The sequence below is a fragment of the Sorex araneus genome, chromosome 4, assembly GCF_027595985.1.
Source record: "Sorex araneus isolate mSorAra2 chromosome 4, mSorAra2.pri, whole genome shotgun sequence".
NCBI lineage: Eukaryota > Metazoa > Chordata > Mammalia > Eulipotyphla > Soricidae > Sorex > Sorex araneus.
The window spans coordinates 122,892,108-122,913,100 of NC_073305.1; the positions used below are offsets into that span (position 1 = coordinate 122,892,108).

The following is a 20,993-nucleotide window of genomic DNA, read 5'->3' on the forward strand; positions in this document are numbered from 1 at the left end:
TAGACTCATAATACAATATAACATAATATAATATAATATGACATAACATAACATAATATCATAATATAATATATATCCCACAAAGAAATGCAGTCATTCTATACTTGTCCTACTCCTCTGACTCATTTTACTCAACAGGAATCTCCATGTCCATCCACTTATAGGCAAATTTCATGATTTCATTGTTCCTAATGGTTGCTTTTTATTCCATTGTGTGGATATACCATAGTTTCTTTATCTAGTCGTCTGTTCTTGGGCACTCAGGTTGTTTCCACTATTGAGAATAGTACTGTAATGAACGTTGAAGTGCAGATGATGTTTCTGCTGTGTGTTTTTGGGCCCCCATGTTATATTTCTAGAAGTGGTATAGCCGGTTCAAATGGGAGCTCAATTTTTAGTTTGGGAGTTTACATAAGTATCACTGTCAGTCACTGTCAAATCGCTGCTCATTGATTTGCTCAAGAGAGCACCAGTAATGTCTCCATTGTGAGACTTGTGTTACTGTTTTTGGCATATCAAATATGCCATGGATAGCTTGTCAGGCTCTGCATGTGGGGGCGAGATACTCTTGGTAGCTTTCTGGGCTCTCCAAAAGGGGCAGAGGAATCAAATCCAGGTTGGCCACATGCAAGGCAAACGCCCTACCCACTGCACTATCGCTCCAGCCCAAGGTCCAATAAAACAAAACAATAATAGTTTTACGCAAGAGTTCTTCCCTTCTGTCATCCTAGTGAAGTCATATGAACTTTCCTAGAAAGCTACTGAAAATCTGGTCACGAGTATGAACCCCCTGAGCAGGCACTGGCTCTAGATCATGTGACACAGTCTTGGAGGTGAGAAAGGCGCTGGAGGTTAGGTCAGGGCAGTGGATCTGCCACCTGCAGTCCCATCGTGACTGCTGGGAAGTGGGGTGTCAATCAAAGATTCAGCTTCTACTTCAGCAAAAGAAGGTTTCTCAACAGCTGCCTTCTGAACCTGCCCGATGTCCCTGCACACCCAGAGCAGCATCAGAAAAGTGTGCAGATGAGTGAAAATGCCCCCTGAGCAGAGCTGCCAGTCACTGCCTGATTTGCTGGCTTCCTTTCCGCTTTATATTTTGGGGGGATGTCCGACGATCCTTAGGGGTGACTCCTGGCTCTGAGCTCAGGGTATCTCTTAGTAGTCCTTGGGGGATCATATGGGATGTTGGGGATCAAACCCAGGTCAGTGTGTGCAAGGCAAACACCCTACTCACTGTACTCTCTCTAGCCCTTTTCATTTCTCTTTTTCTAGCAATTCAGTTAGCTCAGCAGGATATTCAAATTCTCCTCCAGTTGCTAAAAAACAAATGACTTGATTCACTTCAGCCCAACTGGAGAAATGTGCAGTGAGTCAAGTCTGTGTAAAGGCCACCAACCAGCTAAGCTCTTTGTAGGCTTATTCCCTAAGTGTGTTCAGCGACCTTTCTTCAACCACTGATCACAGTAGCTTGATTTACAGTCACATATGATGTTGTAGAACTTGGTACTAAATGAAGGGATAAAATTTGTCCTCTTCCTCATACTTTTCCTATATTTCCCCCCCAATTCTCTACAAAGAACAGACATTGCTGTTATAGTTAAAGGAAAACATAGGCTTTGTTTTTGCTTTTCAAGGAGGAACCTAAGCAAATCCATGAACAATGGGACGAGAGTGCTACAGTGCTACATTCTTGGTTTTGGAGCACACTTGGCTGTTCTCGGGGTTTACTCCTTGTTCTTCACTCAGGGATCACTCCTGGAAAGGCTTGGGGACATATGGAGTGTAACGAGCGGAACCCGAGTCAGTCATGTGCAAGGCCAGTGCCCTACCTCCTGTACTATTTGTCAGGACCTTATTTTTCTCTAAAATGCATGGATAATACATTTTTTTTGTTTTGCATGGTATAATTTTAAAATTGTAATTGTGTTTTGATTTTTGGCTGCACCCAGCAGTGCTTAGGGATCACTGCTGGCAGTGCTTGGAAACCGTAGGCGGTGCAGGGAAACAAGCTGGAGTCAGTCACTATGATTAGGGGTAATTACAATCTTTCCATATACCTCCAAAAACCATATCAGAAATTCAGACTTTTTATTGCCTGATTATCCCCAAGTACTGCAGCAATCCTATACAACTGTGAATACTAATAGACAAACAATCTTTGTATTAAGCATACTGGCAAATTATCTTCATTAATTTCATCATACGGATAACCAGTACAAATGTATTTTTGGAAGTATTAATAGAGTCACTTTAGAAGTTTTCTTAAAAAAGTGATTTCAAACAACTTTTCCTCTACCCTTCCTTTTCTTGTTGCAGTAACTAAGGGTTGGCACGTAGGCACTCGGCCCCCAGACACATCCTTAGGTCACTCCACTTAAGTATAGAAGGACAAATTCATAAGTGGGCAGGTGTGGTTGCTTTCTAGTCAAATTTCATTTCAAATACAACATAGCTTTAGTAGCCAGACATTGAATTTACTGGCCCTTTATAGAAACAGCCACCAGTGATCAGTTAATTATTATTTTTTATCCTCTTAGGTATTCTCAGCTTTCACCTGTTTGTCTTAAAACCTCAAATTAAGTCCAAGAGATGGAGAGGAAGCATCTTCCTGATTTATACCACCTAACCTCATGTTCTCACTTTAGCTTCCTTATCTCTGTTTTGACTTACCCTGTTAATTGCCAGAATAACTCATCAGGATTTCCCACACCAGACTTTCAGGAGGAAGTTGCTTGCCTGCTACAGATTTATTCATCTTTTATGGACATATTTCCTTTCGGGGGCCTAGTTCTGACTGCTTACCAGAGTAAGACCAGGTAGTTAGTCTGTGCTGGATAAATTATCTTACGTTATAAAAATGCCCCTCTGGTAAGCTGCCCAACCATAGTTGCATCTGCCTATACTTCTGCAAACCAAGGCAATTTGGTGAAACTGTCATTCAAGCCCTCAGGAATCTGTCTGTACTAACCAAGACATTGGTGACTTCGCTGGCTTTTTAGAAAAGTCTGTTATAGGGGTACAATAACAGGATAAATAATTTTGTCCTCCTCTACTTTCCAATACCACCTACTTAATATGAAATCTAGAATGGTTCTTTGACCATGATTGATTTGTTAATTAAACGGGGGTTTAGGGTGTTTTGCAAAATTATCTTGTTTTTCCAAAAAGGTGGTAAGGGAGCTTGAGTCTTAGACAAGTAAAGCTAAGTATTATATTTATTTTCTCTCTCTCTTTTTTTTAACTTTTTCTGGAATAAATCTTATCTTATCCAACCCAGACTGACACCCACAAGATTGGCTAGGTAGACAAGCAAGCTAGGAAAAAGACAGTGTCCAGAGAAAGTTCAAAGTGGAAAATATGCATATAGTTTTCAAAGTCTAACTCTGTGATACTACTTTATATTTCATTACAACCACTCTCTTAAGTAGGTGATTTTGTTATTGTTTTTAGATGAAAAAATCTATGGCACAGAAACTGCTAGTGCTGGCCCAGCTGATGTTTAAAAGTAAATCATTAACCTATTAATATAATAACAGTAACAGCTTACACTCGTAAATATGTGTCTTGCTAGGCAGATTAAAAGCATTTTCATTCATTATCTTATAATATCCAAAACAATCTTGTATGTGAAAAGTTAAAATTATTCACATCTTTTAGACAATATATGAAAAAAGTCAAAATAGGTAAAGAAATAAACAAGACAACCTGTCAGTATCTGTATTGCAAACCTTTAATGGCCAAAAGGAGAAGGAGAGAGTGAGAGAACGAGAAAGCGCCTGCCATAGAAACAGGCTGAGAAGATGGGGGTTAGCGGGAGGGAAAGTGGGGACGTTGATAATGGGAAATGTACACTGGTGAAGGACAGGTGTTGGAACATTTTATGATTGAAACCCAACCATGAACAGCCCTGTAACTGTGTATCTCATCGTGAGATATATAAATATATATACACACAAATTTATATATAAATGTAGATATTTGTATATAAATATACATAACTTTATATATGTGTGTGTATATATATATATATATAATCTTGAGTAAATAGACGAACAATGGGACAGCAGTGCTACAGTGCTATAGCATCATTGTTCGTCAATTTGCTCGAGCAGGCACCACCAGTAACGTCTCCATTATGAGACTTGTTAATGTTTTTGGCATATCGAATATGCCATGGGTAGCTTGCCAGGCTCTCCCATGCGGGCACAATACTCTTGGTAGCTTGCCGGGCTCTCCGAGAGGATGGACGAGTCAAACCTGGGTCGTCCAAGTGCAAGGCAAACACCTTACCTGCTGTGCTATCAATTCATAATTATAAAATGCCTCACTCTATTGCTCCTCGGTTTTACCAGGTTCAGGGACCTATGACACCACTGCAGTGTTGTGACAGAGGAGGAGAAGATAAAGGGATATATACTGTGGGGGCCACGAGAAGCCATCGATTGATTTGATATGTAGGCAAGAGTTATCTCTTTTGGCATGCCTTTCTATTTATTTTTTTTATCCTAATTCATCAGATGAGTTGTATTGGACTGTATTTCATTTTGAATTCTTAGTATTTTCTATTTCATGAAGAGAAATTATATTATCCAAACAATCTTGACCCAGAAGTCAAAATGCATGATTTGAAATTTCTATTAGTAATAAATGTTATATATTTCATAACTCAGTTATAAGACTTATATTAGACAATCGCAAATACATATTCCAGATAAATTATCAATTATTTTATGTTGCCAAAAACACAAATGTTTATAAATATGTTCACCTTCTCTATATGTAAGACCTGCAGACATTTTCATTGTCAACCATCTGACAATATTAATTAAGGAGAATCTGATATGGCTTTGAATAATGCCAATGATTTTTGAAATAATTATTTATGAGTCTTGAGTTTTCATTTCAATTTACTGCTAAACTGGAATACAGATTGAATGGATGCAAGCTATGATATCTACATGTCTTCTAGCCCTATCAATGGGTTAATCTGTCACTGTCACTGTCATACCATTTCTCATCAATTTGCTGGAGCGGGCACCAGTAACATCTCCATTGTGAGACTTGTTTGTTACTGTTTTTGGCATGTTGAATACGCCACGGGTAGCCTGCCAGGCTCTGCCATGTGGGTGAGATACTCTCGGTAGCTTGCCAGGCTCTCTGAGAGGGGCGGAGGAATAGAACCCAGGTCGTCCATGTACAAGGCCTACTGCTGGGCTATTTCTCCAGTCCAGTGGGTTAATAATTTAATATAATTAGTACAGTGAAAAAGCATCAGTTTCCTTCCTCATTGCAACATATGGTTTGGTTTTTGAACTATGCCTGTACTTGTTTCATATCATCATCTATTATTAGCAATGATGGGTTCTCATAGTGAAAACAAGATCTGGGTTTATTTCATAATAAAAGAACAGAAATCCAACTCTCTTAAAATATTGAAATTAAATAGCTGAGAGGCTTCAGATATCAGACACTTAGGTACTGTTGTTCCATATTGCAGATGACCTATCCACTCCAAGAAAAAAAAAGAAAAACTATGTTTTTTTGTTTTTCTTAAGTTTAGAATGTTCAGAATGTTTCCCTGAACTTTTATTACTAATTTACCAATTTAGACCATAGACATGTATGCCTTTGATGCCTTTGATGCCTTTGGTGTGTAAGAAACTATGCTATATAGGGTAAAAAGTCAAATAAATGTTGCTTATACTACCATTGCACTTAGCGTCAAACAAATGATGGACCAAGGCATGACAATTAAGACCTTATAATGTATTTGCCATGTCAGAGAGATAAATAGTAGCTATAGGAACACAGAGCATAGTATTAAGACAAAATATTTTGAACTATATACATGTTCAAAAGTAGTATAACATGGTTATCGGGGGTGAGAGCAAGTACTATATAGATGTTTATATAAATCCACTGAAATTTCCATTTACGCACCATATCACATAATTGTAGGTACATAATATATTTAATGAGCACTTGGGGCTAAAGGGTTTGGTCACACCCAGCTGTGCTCAGGACTTATGGCTCTGTGCTCAGGAATCACTCCTAGTGCAACAAGGGGACCATATGGGTTGCTATGAATTAAGTCTGAGTCAAGCATGTGCAAGGCAACTGCCCTATCCATTATATGACTGCTTTGTCCCATTAATGCCCATTTTTATATGAAAGTATTTGGTGTGTGACTTTGTTACCTAAAAAAAGGCATTTCAGGATACCAAAAATAATTAGCAAAATTAAAATAAGTCAAAAATTACTTACTCCCCAAAACTAAAAAATATGTTTTTAGACACTGAAGGTCAAAGAGAAGCAAAGCACATCAGAGAAAATTAGTTTCTTAATCTCATAGAGACAGATTTCTCTATTGAGCATACAGCTTATGACAAAATAATTGTTCAGTAATTATGCTAAAAGATGGAACAAAATCAAATTAAAATAGAGCAAATTGTCTTTTTGCACTGTAGCCAATGACAAGTAATGACACATTCATGATGAAAAAAATTCCACTTTGTGTGTGTGTAAGGTGACCAATTGCTCTGTAGTTAAGTGAATATACTGCCCCAAGTAAAATCTTCGAAACCCTGTCTCTTAGAGAGTGCACACCATTATTATTGTTACTGTTCTAAGTGTAATTTCATATTTAGCTGTAAAAAATATATATATCTTTAATCATGCATGTATGCTGACCAAGTATCACAGCTCATATTTACTGAATGTCAGCTATGCACCAAGGACTGTTGCGATAACTTATGTGTATCAATTCAGTTTGCACCACAAACCTAGCCAATTGGTGTGCTTATTGTTTTTTAATTGAATAAGTGAGACATGAGAACGTTAAAATGTTGCTTTAAAGTCTCGCAAAAAGCTGAGTATAAATGCAGGAAAAGAAGCCAGGCGTGCTATGTTCAGAGCAACGTACTTAGAAAGGGTACAATGAATTCTTGCCCTCAGATAATTTAGAAACCAGTTGATCTTCCTTTGTACATTTCTTTTTCAGATAAGATCTAGCACTTATTCACAAAGTCTGAAAGTGAAAAATTTGAGTCATAGATCCACACACGTTGTTAGACAGTCAGGTACTACTTTGACTCAATATTTAGACTAATACTTTTTAAAAAGTGTGTTGAAGCACTGTGGTTTATAATATAGCTGATATGCTTAAAACGTTCCACACCACCCTCACCAGTAGTGTATCCTCTTCTTTCCAACAACCGCCCAGTATCCCCTCCCATCTGCCCCCACTCCTCCCCCTCCTTGACAAGCTCAGTAGAGTATTACATTTATATTTATGAATTTGTTTTTGTTTTTGTTTAGGGGTCACAAGCCCTAGTGGTCAGAGCTTACTTCTGCTCTGCACTCATGGACAAGTTTCGCCTCTACATGTGCTCAGGGGACCACATGGGGTGCCAGAGAGAGAACCCCGGCTGACTATATACAAGCAAGTGCTCCACCAGCTGTACTATCATTTTTGCCCCAGACTTTTGAAGTTACTAAGAAAACTAGATGCTATTGAGACAAGACTTCCTGGCACTTCAGGCACCAAATAAGACAACCTGCTTGCAATGCTATTCAGGTTTCATTTTTCAGCTTTCTAGACTCAGAAGGAAAAAAAAATGTCATTGCACTTAGAGCTAATCAATTACATTGACATACGTGTACAGAAAATTGAATGGTAGAATCGTTTAGAAAGAATTTGACTTCGTGTTGATATAATTAATGTAAGAAATATTTTTAAGGGTTACAATAAAGTGACAAGTATTTGCATAACAGGTGAGGAGATATAGAAGGCCTCATAAAAGAGCTGTACTAATCTGTTAGGTCTGGCATTTAACAATACCACAGACTGAATGACTTAAACAACAAAAATTCATTTCACGATTCTTGAGACAGGTCTGTGAGTTTGGTATCAGGAAAGAGCTTTCCCCTGGAGTTTCACAACGGGACCACCTTCAAATTCCATGCTGTCATGATCTTCTCTTTGTGGGTTTGTGGGGGCTGGCAAAAGCATGAGTTCTCTCTGTGTCTCTCTCAAGGATGCAAATATTATCATTGAGGTCCCCTGAATGATGTAATCAATGTAATTTTTCCTGCAGAGATCTTGTCTCCAAATACAGACACCTGTTGGATTGGGCTTCATATAAATTTGAGAAGAATGTAAACATTCAGTTGGCAACAGAATATATTATTGTATCAGTTCCTTTTTTTTTTCATTTTTTTAACGGAATCATCATGAGATACAGTTACAAAGCTTTCATGATTGAGTTTTAGTCTTAGAAAGATCAACACCCATCCCTCCACAGGAGCGCATTTTCTACCACCAATGTCCTCAGTACCCCTCCTGCCACTCCACCACATCCCACTCTCTGCCTCTGTGACAGGCCCCTTCCTTCTTTCTCTCTATTTGGGTGCATCATGGTTTGCAATACAGCGTATCAGTTCTTCTATTGATAATTTATTTAAAGTTATGCACAGATACACTTATGTAAGGAAAAAAATAGAGGTTATTGTTCTTGCTAATTTTCTTACCTATGTATGCACTTTGTTGGTAACATATTCAAAACTCTCTATGCCAAGCATAATGGTGAATAATGAAAATGATCAAAGTAATTCAAAAGAAAAGAATAATATGTACATACATAAGAAATTGTAGCACTGTCCTCCTGTTGTTCATCATTTTGCTCGAGCAGGCACCAGTATTGTCTCCATTGTGAGACTTGTTACTGTTTTTGGCATATCGTATATGCCATGGGTAGCTTGCCAGGCTCTGCCATGCAGGCGGAATACTCTCGGTAGATTGCCAGGCTCTACAAGAGGGACAGAGGAATCAAACCCGGGTCGGCCACGTGCAAGGCAAACACCCTACCTGCTGTGCAATTGCTCCAGTTACAAGAAATTGTAAGTGTTAATAAATAAAAAGAGAGTAATCATCCAACTATGTTCAAACACTCATTTTTACTGAATATATTCATTATGCTATGAGATTTTCTTAATAGTTTTACTTGATTTTAACAATAGTTGATAAATTATTTTGTACTTACAATTATTAGAAATTAATGATTATTATTGCATCTTGCTCTTTTTGTAGATAATTAATTTCTAAACATCAAAATTAACTAAAGGGACCTTATTCCAAAGTATGCTTAGTCACTTCTGAGTGTGTATATAAAAATACCCAAAGTAATATCAGCACTCATTTTCACAAAAATATTTAAGTAAAACTTACATTAGTCTAATATAACAAAGACTTACTAAGAAAAAAAGTATATATTACTCTAGAGAAGAAACATCATTTAATTTAATAATAAAATAAAAGAAGGAATCCATAACTGATTTAAAGATAGATAAATACAACTTTCTTTTATGAAAATTGCGTGTACAATGACCATAAGTGATTTAATTCTTACAAGTGGATACGTGCCAAAGACACCAGCTGTTGTTATCTAGTGGTATTCCAAAAATTCCAAGACATAAAAAATGCATAAATCAAGAGTTGCAAAGAAATATTATTTGAAAAAATTATTGTATATATATGCAAGCATTTTTACCATATTTATATTCTTTTTTTAATAAATCCCTATCTTTTGAAAGAAGAAACTGAAACTAAATTCATAAAATTACTAGGACTTTTAAAAAGTGTTTTAATAAAAAACTGAAGTACAAAATAAGTTCTGCTTTAATTCACAAACAATCAGAAGAAAGGAATAAGACTTTATTCATTCAGATCCAGAGTTATTAAACAGATTAGGCACCGATGGGAGTCCTGTGGTCCTGTCTGCTCTGTTGGGATGGTAGGAAACACGGGTTATGTACTCGTGTCGTATTCTCATCTTCTGACCACTGCTTTCTCTATGAGATTCACCAAACATGGTACTTTCATATGAGGAATAAATCACTGGTGAGTTATCTAAAAGATTATTTATAATAAATTACATCGGAAGATTAGATCACCCCCTGTATAGAATAACAGAGTGGGAGACTAACACCCCAGAATTGTAGAAATAAGTACCAAGAGGTTGACTCCATGGCTTGGAGGCTGGCCTCACATTCTGGGGAAAGGGCAACTCAGAGAAGCGATCACCAACTATAATGTAGTCGAAGGCCATGCGGGGGAAGGGTGTTGCGGGCTGAATGAGGGCTAGAGACTGAGCACAGTGGCCACTCAACACCTTTATTGCAAACCACAACAGCTAATTAGAGAGCGAGAACAGAAGGGAATGCCCTGTCACAGTGGCAGGGTGGGGTGGGGGGAGATGGGATTGGGGAGGGTGGGAGGGATGCTGGGTTTACTGGTGGTGGAGAATGGGCACTGGTGAAGGGATGGGTTCCCAAACTTTGTATGAGGGAAGCATAAGCACAAAAGTGTATAAATCTGTAAGTGTACCCTCACGGTGATTCACTAATTAAAAATAAATAAATTTTTAAAAAATAAAAAAAAAAGATTAGATCACCCCCTTGAAGAAATTTTATCCATCCTATAGAGAAAGAAGCCAGTGAAGTCAATTAAATTAACTGGATAGAACAAAAGAAATCCCTTTTAAGGACTAGAATAATTATGCTTTAAAATTAAATTTTTATTCATCTTAAATATTTCACTTCAAATTTTCCCCTTTTACCTTTTTTTAGCCATTATCATCATCTGTTAAGTATATTAATCAATGAATTGAATTTCAGATTACTTAGTTGCAAGTTGATTAAGTATATTTCTTTCCTATTTAGCCACATTTTTACCATATGTTTTTAGGTTGTTGATTTTTTTGTTTCTCATATTTTCTACTTCAGTTCTTATCTGATATATTCTGCTAATGTAGTTTAATTTGAAGTTCAAGAACTTAAGTGTAGAGATGTTTTTATTTTATCCCAGTGATTCTAGTACTAATTAGATATACATGTGTTCAAAAGATGGAGAATTAATAGCTGGAGAGTTCAAAACTGGAGAGTTAATACAGGGGTAGGGCACTTGCACTGCATGGAGTTGCTCCAGATTCAATAATATTATCTGGAGAAACAGTATTGTGGGTAGGGCAATTGCTGGAACACATAGATGTCCTGGCACTTTATATGGTCGCCAGGGACCCACCGGGAGTGATCACTGAATGTAGAGACAAGAGTCTCTACACTCTTTGCGCCCCCAGCCCTGTTGGGTGTTGTGCGCAAAAACACACAAAAAAGAAAATATAGATATAAGCAACAAAATTTACTCTAAATCAGAAACTGTTGTCATGGCACTGTCCTTAAAGCAATATTTATCTCAATGGAAGTTGTTGCCTTTTCATTCATACACCTTCCTTTTGGTACCTGTTAAAATCATATGCATGATGAAGATTTTTGTTTTCATTTAATTTTTATAACTTAAAGAGCAAGAGTTTTATATTGAAGGAAAGTTAAGGAGGAAAGGGAAGCAAGACAAGACAGTTTATTTTCCATAGGTTAGTTCCTATGTCATGTAAATTAAGGTTAGTCCTTTATTGTTAGCAGATAGATGAGAAATGAAACAATGTTATGAGACTTTTGACATACTCAAAGTTGCTGAAGCCAATGAGAAATTTTGAGGCAATCATTTTTTTAACATCAATATGAACCTTAAAGCTCTGACTTTTGTAGAATGAGAGTGACAGACAAATAATATGGAAGAATTGACTAATGTTGTCATATAGCATTAAGTACATATTTACAGAGTATTTTCTTAAATAACGTAAGGTTACCTTGAAGAAAAAATTTTTAATTTCATTTTATTTTAATTTTTAATGTTATTGAATCACCATGAGATAGTTACAAGCTTTCGTGTTTGGGTTATAATCACACAATGATCAAACACCCATCCCTCCACCAGTGCACATTCCCCACCACCAAACCCCCGGTATACCCCACCTTTCCCACCCTCCCCCTGCCTCCATGGCGGACAATATTCCCCATACTCTCTACTAAAGAAAAATTCTTGCTCATAAAATGAATAGAGATTGGGTTATTATTTAATAGATGTTATTAATAGCACAATTGTATAGTAATTTGATGAAATCCAAGGGAATTGAAATATAAAATTACTAGAGGAGAACTGCTTAAGACAGAGCTAAAATAAGTGCTTGTAATTCCTTTAAAATATAAATTGTAAATGAAATTAAGTGTCGGGGAGGATCCAGCACAATGTAGTGTGTAAAAAACACACAACCCGGAGATTCTTCTTGCAGTGATTTATTCAGAAAGCTCATGCATTGGGAAGGAGGGAAACGGGAAAGAGGAGGAATGAGGGATGAAAAAGGAGGAGCCTCTAGCTAGGTGACTTCCCCCCTCTTATCCCTCTAGCTGCTTGTTTATGCCCAAGTGTCTACAGCTGATAGCCTAGTTATACCTTGTGGGCATGACAGGACATCCTGTTTCCTTATTAGGAGTTGTTTTCGAAGCAGGGTGCAATTAACAAGAAACAGGTGTTGTTTACGAAAATAAAATTCTAGGCACAAAAGGTTCAATAACAATAGCAGAACACCTATTCTCTAGGACAGATACTCTTTCAGCAGGACCCATCAATGATGAAATCCCATGGTTGTGTTTCTCCTCTCCTTGTCCAACAAACATATGAGCATTCATAATATTAATCGTTTTGTATGGGTATAGCAAGAGACGCATTAAACTTTTAGAATTGCTCTCCTGGGGTAATCTCAATCTCAGACTACAGTGCCCAGGCCAGATTAGTCTTTCCTATCCCTAACAGGGTCCTAGTCTCGTCATTACTTTAAGATCATGACAGCACTTGTCCATGATCAGACTCTTAACTTATAATTAAGAATGAGGCACTTTGGCCAGGCCCATCTCGATGCCAGGGTAGCACATAACTTACCGCTTGCCCTAGGTCCGTCTCGTCCCCCATTGGGACCCTGCCTTTTAGAGGGCTAGGAACTGAGGGCAACCAAGGCTACAGTCAAGAAAGCAGATGCCCGGGAATTAATAATATTCAAAGCCAATTAAATCCCAATTGCAAAGGCATATTAATAAATGTCTTTCTTTGTCCATACAAAAAGGACTTGCTCTGAATAAGCTATGCAAAGGACTCAAGGAGAAGAGAAAGACATTATTTACAAGTCAACAGAACACTAAGAAAGAAGCTACAAATAAACACAGAGGAATGGGAGCACTGTGACTGTAACCCAATAAACCTAAACTACCTGAAGCTATGTAATCCTACAGTAGTGGTGAAGTGTTACGTAGTCATTATGATGTGGTAAAAGCTACTTTAAAGGCGTAAAACAAATTCTGACACCAAAACATGCAGTCATTTACATTAATGTTATCACAATATAAAATGTTTATTGACAGTTATAACTATGATCACGATCATGATCACGATCACGATATCCCGTTAATCACCGATTTCTCGGGTGGGCTCAGTAACATCTCATTTCGTCCTTTTCCTGAGATCTTAGAAGTCTATCTCGACTCGGCCCTCCTAACGATGTTGCACTTGAGGCTCTTCAGGGTCAGGGGAAAGAGATCCAGCTTGTTACTGGATTTTGCATATGAATACACCATGGGAAGCTTGCAAGGCTGTCCCATGTGGGCAGGAAACTCTCAGAAGATTGCCAGTTTCTCCCAGAAGAAGTAGGCTAAAGATACCGCTTCTGAGAGCTTGCTTTTAAGTTTCTCTGGATGTTGGCCGTTGATGGGATTACACACTGGGTTCCTCTGCCAGTACCTTCATGCATGAGGCCTGTCCGAACGTGTGGAGAGGGGCCTCCAGCATGGCTGCAGCTAGGTTCCAGTAGTCTTCGGCGCCAGGAGCTCTGCTTGGGGTGGGGAGGGAAGCTGGAGCCCATCCCCTCCGAGGAGCCCCGGGGAAGACAGCTAGGCGTGCGGACAAGAGACTCTCTGTAACTATGGTATATAATGAAAATTTTTATTTAATTATCTTTGTGTACCTTCATTTACTTTCTTTTAAAAATAACTACTGGGGGCTGGAGTGATTGCACAGTGGGTAGGGCGTCTGCCTTGCATGCAACTGACCTGGGTTCGATTCCCAGCATACCATATGGTCCCCTGAGCACCACCAGAGGTAATTCCTGAGTGTAGAGCCAGGAGTGACTCCTGTGCATCACCGGGTGTGACCCAAGAAGCAAAAAAAAAAAAAAAAAAGAATAAATAAATAAAATAAAATAAAAATAACTACTGAAAAAATGTGTAATGAAATTTGTTAAAAGCATAAAAGAAAGGGGGTAGTTACATACCTCTTCTCAGGCACAAGACCAAGTGCAGAGTGGATTCCTTTTGTATGTTGTAATTTGACATGGTACATCCATCTCCTAGCTGTTTCCTGGCAAAGGTCAGTCACTGCTTGTTTGGAGGTTCACTTCCCTGTCTTAGGTCTTATCCTTGACATCTTCAATGGTATCACCGGGCTCCACTGCCATGGGATATCTTGCCTGTCAAGGCTTTCACAACAGTCTGCATCCTGGTTTTTAGAGGTTAGTTAATTTCTCAGCTGATTCCACAAAGCACATAAAGGATTCCTCTGAAAGAAAGCATTACTGCCAGCAAAACCCACTATCAGAGAGATCTAGATTAGCAATTGCAGCTGCACCAGTAACATTTAGAGTTCTTGAACTGTTTTATAGACACAACTAAAGCAAAGCCTGGTGCTTTTCTATTCTGATCCACTACTCTGCATATTCTTAGGAGGCAAGATGCCATCTATACTGTAGCACCTTGGATTTGCTGTTCCTTGTCAATGGCTTTCAAAATAAGGCAGGTGAGTTGGTAAATATATTGGTCATAAGGTACAATTTTATTTCTATGACTCATAACATTGTTTTTAACAGTAAATTTTATCTTAATTCAAAGCACATATTTGGGGGGTAGGAGGTCATGGGCCACACCCACCTCAGTGTTCAGGGATCACGCTTGGCAATGCTCAGAGGACCACATGCAGTGCTAGGGACTGAACTGAGTGGAGTCAGCTGTGTGGAAGACAAGTGCCTATCCTATCTCTCCAGCCCACTTAACATATATATATATATATATATATATACTTTTTTTTCGGTATGTTATTTTGAATTCAAGTCAATAGCAAGTATTCGGTGTGTGAGGTGAGACAAACAGATGCATGCCACTTTTGTCATCTGTGAAAATGAATTGTTGAAGAATATATTTCATATGAAATACATTTCATATGAAATATATTTCACACCTGCCTTAAGGAATTGACATTTGTTAAATGCAGAGAAAACCATAAATGATACATTGAAAATAACACATATCATCTGTTAAGTGAAAAAAATAGTAGTGCAGTGAATGGAGGAGAGAAGCTGACATACACTGTGACCAGATGATAAACTGAGTCAGCTTCCCATTATCTACAGCTATATAAGTCACATCAATACTTCTATATTTATCTTAAATTCAGTTGGAATTGATTGCAGGACCTTAACAAAACTGGTCACTGTGATCTTCAGTTTGGAAATATTATTTTATAGCAGGAGCTATCAAACTTTAAGTCTGAACCACTAGAGATACTTTTTCAAATGGATTGTTGGATCTCACCCAGAGTTCCTGATACTGGTGTTGGCTAATTTGCATTTTTATAACAGTCCAAGTGATTCTAGATTGATGTTGCTGAGCTGGGAACCAAATTTGAAGTATTAGTCCACAAATTATTATACACTGAAAGAATTCAAAGTGAGTAGCAGATGGACCATTAAATAAATGTCAGTAGTCCATTCATGGAAGATACATGTTTGACCTTGAGAAATTTAGATAAATTAACTAATCTAAGTAGTAGTTATGAGGCACAAAATAGACAGGACTTTATGGCTAGGTTAAGTATTGATTTGAATCGTAGGGAATTATCAAGGGGAATATTCTGGCTTCACAGCTCTATTTTACCAACTAGAAGGCAGGAAGCATCTTCAAAATATTGAGGGGATGTTAGCAATACCTCAGCCTAAATGAGTATTTATTTTTTTACAGATTTCCATGACCTTAATTGGCTGGCCACTGTGGACTAAAATCTGACATTAACCATAGAAAACTCTGGTATTGGCAGCCAAATCATGAAAGATGGTTGGCATTTGGGGAAGCCAGGAATCAAGTCATAGGAGAGTGCTAACAAATGCACACCCCCACCTTGCCCTGTATTCCCTACATGCAGGTGGCACATGGACCAAGTTACACTTGGACTCAATGTCAGACCCAATGACTCTAGCCAAGGCTGAAGTGATAATGGATCTTCTACAGTGAATAATGACAGCAAAAAAGAACTAGTGATTATAAGAAGAAAACAAAGCAGATGAAAGACCAAACTAAATGAATTCCTGAATTGAAAAAAATTCACAAAAATAGTAAATATAGGAACAGTCTAAGATAAAGAAGCTTGACATATAAGAAAAATAGGAGCTGGCTCCGTCTTTCAACAATGTGTCTCTTGAATGTGTAATTTCTCTTCTTGTAATCTTGGTCTCTCTTGAATGTGTAATCTCTTTTCTTCTGAGTTTTCCACTCTGGAGAAGCCCAGGTTTTCTCTTGAATATTCTTTCTTTCCCCTCACATCTTTCTAAGTAAGCTTTGTTCAATAAAAACCATCTTGGAAAAAAAAAACCATCTAGGTTCACTTTTCAGAGAAAAAAAAAGAAAGAAAAGGAAAATATGCAAACTGACAGTTTGCATACCCAAGAAAATACACATCTGAGACATAAATAAGAGCTTAAAAAGAAAAAGAAACAACTCATTCTGTGAGTTGTCTACAAATAATAACACTTCAGGAATAAGTGAGAGAATTATTACTAAATGCCAGAGTGTAGCATTGATGGCAAAAAGTGACATTTTTCAGTGACAATTTCTATAATGTTTAGAGAGAATGAAACAAAGGTTTATACATAAAAATAGCAGAAATTATATCCAAAGACCTTTGAGGAAATTTCAAATTGGATGACATTCCACAGATCAACCAAGATCTATTTGCCAAAAAGCAAATGGCATTTCTCCCTCAGGCAGGGGGTACTTGGCTCCAGATCTAACAGGGAGAGTTGTGGGAACTCAAACTGGAAAGTCTATGAGAAATATTTAGTGGTATTTGTGTTTTAGAGAAATCTTTGAAAATAAAGTGATAAATAGATCAACTTTCACAGTAATTTGAAGCAGAATATAATTTGGTTTGCAATATAGAAAATATAAAGCTTTTCACTTTTGTTTTATAAATAGACAACATAGAAATCAGAGTTAAAAACAAACCTGAAAGATAATATGAATAACATCAAGATATATTTATAACGAGTAATCTAAATTTCAAACTTGCAGTGTACTATTCAAAAGACTTTTGCAGAAAGCATACTAATAATATTAGATACTACAGTGACTATATGGGAGCAAATTGTCCTCTGAACCTATATAAAAAGATTGCTAATAGTTCAATTAAATACTATCTACCTCTAAATACCTAAACTCTGGGTAGAGTTTATGGATTAAAAAGCAGTGAAATCTGTTTGTTTGTTGGGAATAGCAGTAGAGTTAGTTAATAGCATTTTGTACTATTTAGTTGAATGATATAATCTGCTTATTGGCTGATGGGGATTGGCCTTCACCTTATGGTGTTTAGGGGTTATTCCTAGCGCTGTGCTCAGGTGTAACCTTTAGTGGTGTTCAGGTGACCATGTGCAGTGCTAGAGTCAAATGCGTAAAAGGCTAACAACTCTTCTGCTATCTTTTCAGGCCAACACCTAGTGTGTTTGGTTATTTTGGTTTTTAATTTTTAATCCAGAAATTTAAGAATACATCTGGAAATTCTGGCTGTATACTTCTTGTCTTGGAAAGTACAGTAAAAGAGAGATAACCATAACCAATTGTCTTTTCTTCATCTTTGGCTAAGGTTTGGTGTGTGTGTGTGTGTCTTTGTTGGTTTTTTTGTTGTTGTTGTTGTTTTTGCGTTATGGGTCACACCCAACGACACATGACACATAGGGGTTACTCCTGGCTTTTACACTCAGGAAGTACCCCCTGGCGGTGCTCAGGGGAACATATGGGATGCTGGGAATTGAACGCAGGTCAACCACATGCAAGGCAAACACCCTACCTGCTGTGCTATTGCTCCAGCCCCTGTCTTTGTTTTTTAAAACAGTAAAAATATATATAATATAATTAATGTAAGCAAAAAGTAAAAAGTATATGGAATTATCTAAAGAACTAAACCCAGGAAAGTGGATATGAGTAGCTTGTTGACCCCACGTAACAGATTTTGCATTAATTATTATCTCAGGGAACCCCGCTATGATTAATGAGCTTCAATATTTTTCCCTCTTAGTCCTTCCACTCAAGTTGCAAACTCCTAGGGAGTTTGAATTATCTTGCTTCTCTGTTCAACATTGGTTAGAAAATGGCGGGATATCATGCCCTGTGATACTAATAGTGCAGGAAGGTGACACCCACTGGGAAACCAGGGTGCCATTATCATGAGAAGGGAAGTGATTTCTTTGCATTTAAAGCAAGAAATATCTGCTGCAAAACCTTTTACATGCTTGGAGAGCAATCTTTTGTGAAAGGGTTTATTCCATAATGTTGAAATACTCTGCTTATTTTCACTAGAAATTGTTATATATAAAATCTATATAGGTAGTATTAAAAATAAACATGTTTTAAATTGATAGATTGCGTATGTGTATATTTAGAAATGTAAGCAAATATGTAAACAAAAATTCTATCTGCATAGTTAGAAATTAAGAGTAATTTATTATTCCAGAGTTTCACCTATCATGAGATTTCTGATGTTTTACTATGATAAAAGAATAATATAACATTAAAGCAAATACAGTGTTTTCTATTGTCCAGGCATCATAGAAACATTCTAAAAACATGTTTTATTTAATTGGGAAGCAGTTGCAATATGACTGCAGTAGAAATATTCTTTTTTTATAAATTGCTTTTCCATTTTGTAGTTTCAGTTTGTTGACGGCTCCTTACTGATTTTTGGATTTGGTTGAACCTAACCTGAAGACCTTCAAGTGTATCCAAATTTCTGTTCAAATAGTCTATGTCTTTTTTACTTTTTATCATTAGTGGTTTGATTGTGTACCCAAACCAAAAACAGAAAAGCAGGACAGTGATTGAAAATGTATTGACCCTAGATTCTTAATGACATAAAGGAATATTTTTTTCTATCCCTGCATCCTTGCTACCATCAGGTTGAGAGGTAAATGCACATATAGGATAGCTGCAATCTAAGCAAAAACCCCAAGAGTTTAGGCAATTACAATCCCACACTCCTGTTCTATCTTAGTTTCAAGCTAATAATTGAATTATGTTTTATAGAGCATTCTTATTTCTTTCTATTTGAAATTACACACACACACACACACACACACACACATACACACACACATCAAATTTATTCTCCATGAAGAAGCATCCTATTTTCTCCTTGGTTTCACATTTCTCTCTATAATCCCTGGACTGCTTTAAGATTAACAATTCAAAACCTTGTCTCCCAAAGTGTTTTCGTTCTTTAACATTGACTAGAATATCCTTAAATTATGAATGAAGGCCATCTCATAGTGGGAAACTGAATTGTATGCTTTTGAAATCTTAATCAAATGATTCTTTTACCAAATTTTCAGTTTTTTTCAAATAATAAAATATTTATTTATAAAAGTACTTGAAGCTATTAATAATCATTGTTGGGTTTTGTGAGAAGCTTCAGTAATACTCCAGTGGTTTATTTCTAAGTACTATCTAAATAGTGATTCAGATATGTTGGATCTTCAACTGAATTTTAGTAATGAGGAGTGGGTGAAACTATTTTGTTAATGGGGTGTCAATATGGTTTCAAGAGGCAAAATATTTTGAAAGTTTTGGAATAAAACAGGGCTTACTTGATAACTCCCTTGAACTTTAGTAACTGACCCCAATAATAGTGAAAAGTTGAGGGGAGGAAAATTGAATTATGGAAAGCGTTCATAAGAACCTTCAAATGTTTAGGAAGTTGGAAACATTTTTGTTTGCTTAGTGACAAATTCTTTTTTATTGGCCAAAAAAAATAGTCATGGAACTGAAATGTTCTAGATAAATGCACATTTTGAAATGTGTCAAAAAGGGGCTGGAGAGATAGTACAGTAGGTAGGGCCTTGCACATATACAACCTGGGTTTGATCCATGGCGCCTCACATGGTCCCCTAAGCTCCACCAGGTGTGACCTCTGAGCACAGAGTCAGGAACAAGCCCCGAGCATGGCTGAATGTGGCTTCTAAACAAATATACAATTAAATGTGTCAAAGAGGGACAAAACTGGAGTATTTTGCTCATCCAGAGATAATAATAACTATCTCAAATTTAATGATGATATTCCATAGAGACACGTAGCATTAAAACCATATTCAAAGTCATTGAATATGTTCACTTATTCACATTAGATTCATCCTATAATACCTAGTTAGCAGGCTTTTTACATTGCTCTTAATTAGTACCAATTCATTCATGTATCATATACAGTATTTATTAAATATCCACTCCTGTCACATAATGAGGAAATGATAGTCAAGAAGAGAGACCCCTCATGGAATTTATACTACGGTATCAATAGTATGGTTATAGTCTCAGGCTGAAATCCAGGGAATCAATCAGTCCATCTTAAATGTAGTCAGCTCTGATTCTGGTGCTAGGTAATCTGCGTTTGAACATGTCTTTCACTTGCCCACTGTATGACCCGGAACAAGCTTCTTAACTATTTATGGCTTCAGTTCCTTTATCAATAAAATAGTAAATTAGAGAGGTAAAATATGTGCATATAGAAAAATAGAGACAAATATACTTTTATCTTTGTTTCTTTATATAGTAATGTATTTAGATTTATGTTTGACACTAAGAAGTACCCGTTATTATTCACATTAAGGGGTATTACTCTACAGTTAACTCATTAACATATTTTCCTTAATTTTAGAGTAAAAGGTAGAAACCAGGAAAATCAAAGCAGCAAATCCCAAGAGTACAAGTGTAACTCAGTTAAGTATTGATGTTTATTTATC

General features: G+C 37.0%; 1 protein-coding gene across 6 annotated transcripts in view; it reads left to right on the forward strand.

Annotated features, from left to right (window-relative positions):
• FUT9 (fucosyltransferase 9) overlaps positions 1–20,993 on the forward strand; it is a 208,300-nt gene that overhangs the window by 174,564 nt on the left and 12,743 nt on the right. Inside the window, exon 4 of one of the 6 annotated variants that reach the window (XM_055137264.1) lies at positions 14,665–14,737. The exons of 4 other annotated variants lie outside the window; for them this stretch is intronic. The gene's annotated coding sequence lies outside the window, so the exon portion shown is untranslated. Of the gene's footprint in view, positions 1–14,664; positions 14,738–20,950; positions 20,970–20,993 lie in introns of those variants that run through there. One more of the 6 variants, XM_055137266.1, reaches the window with a different exon arrangement.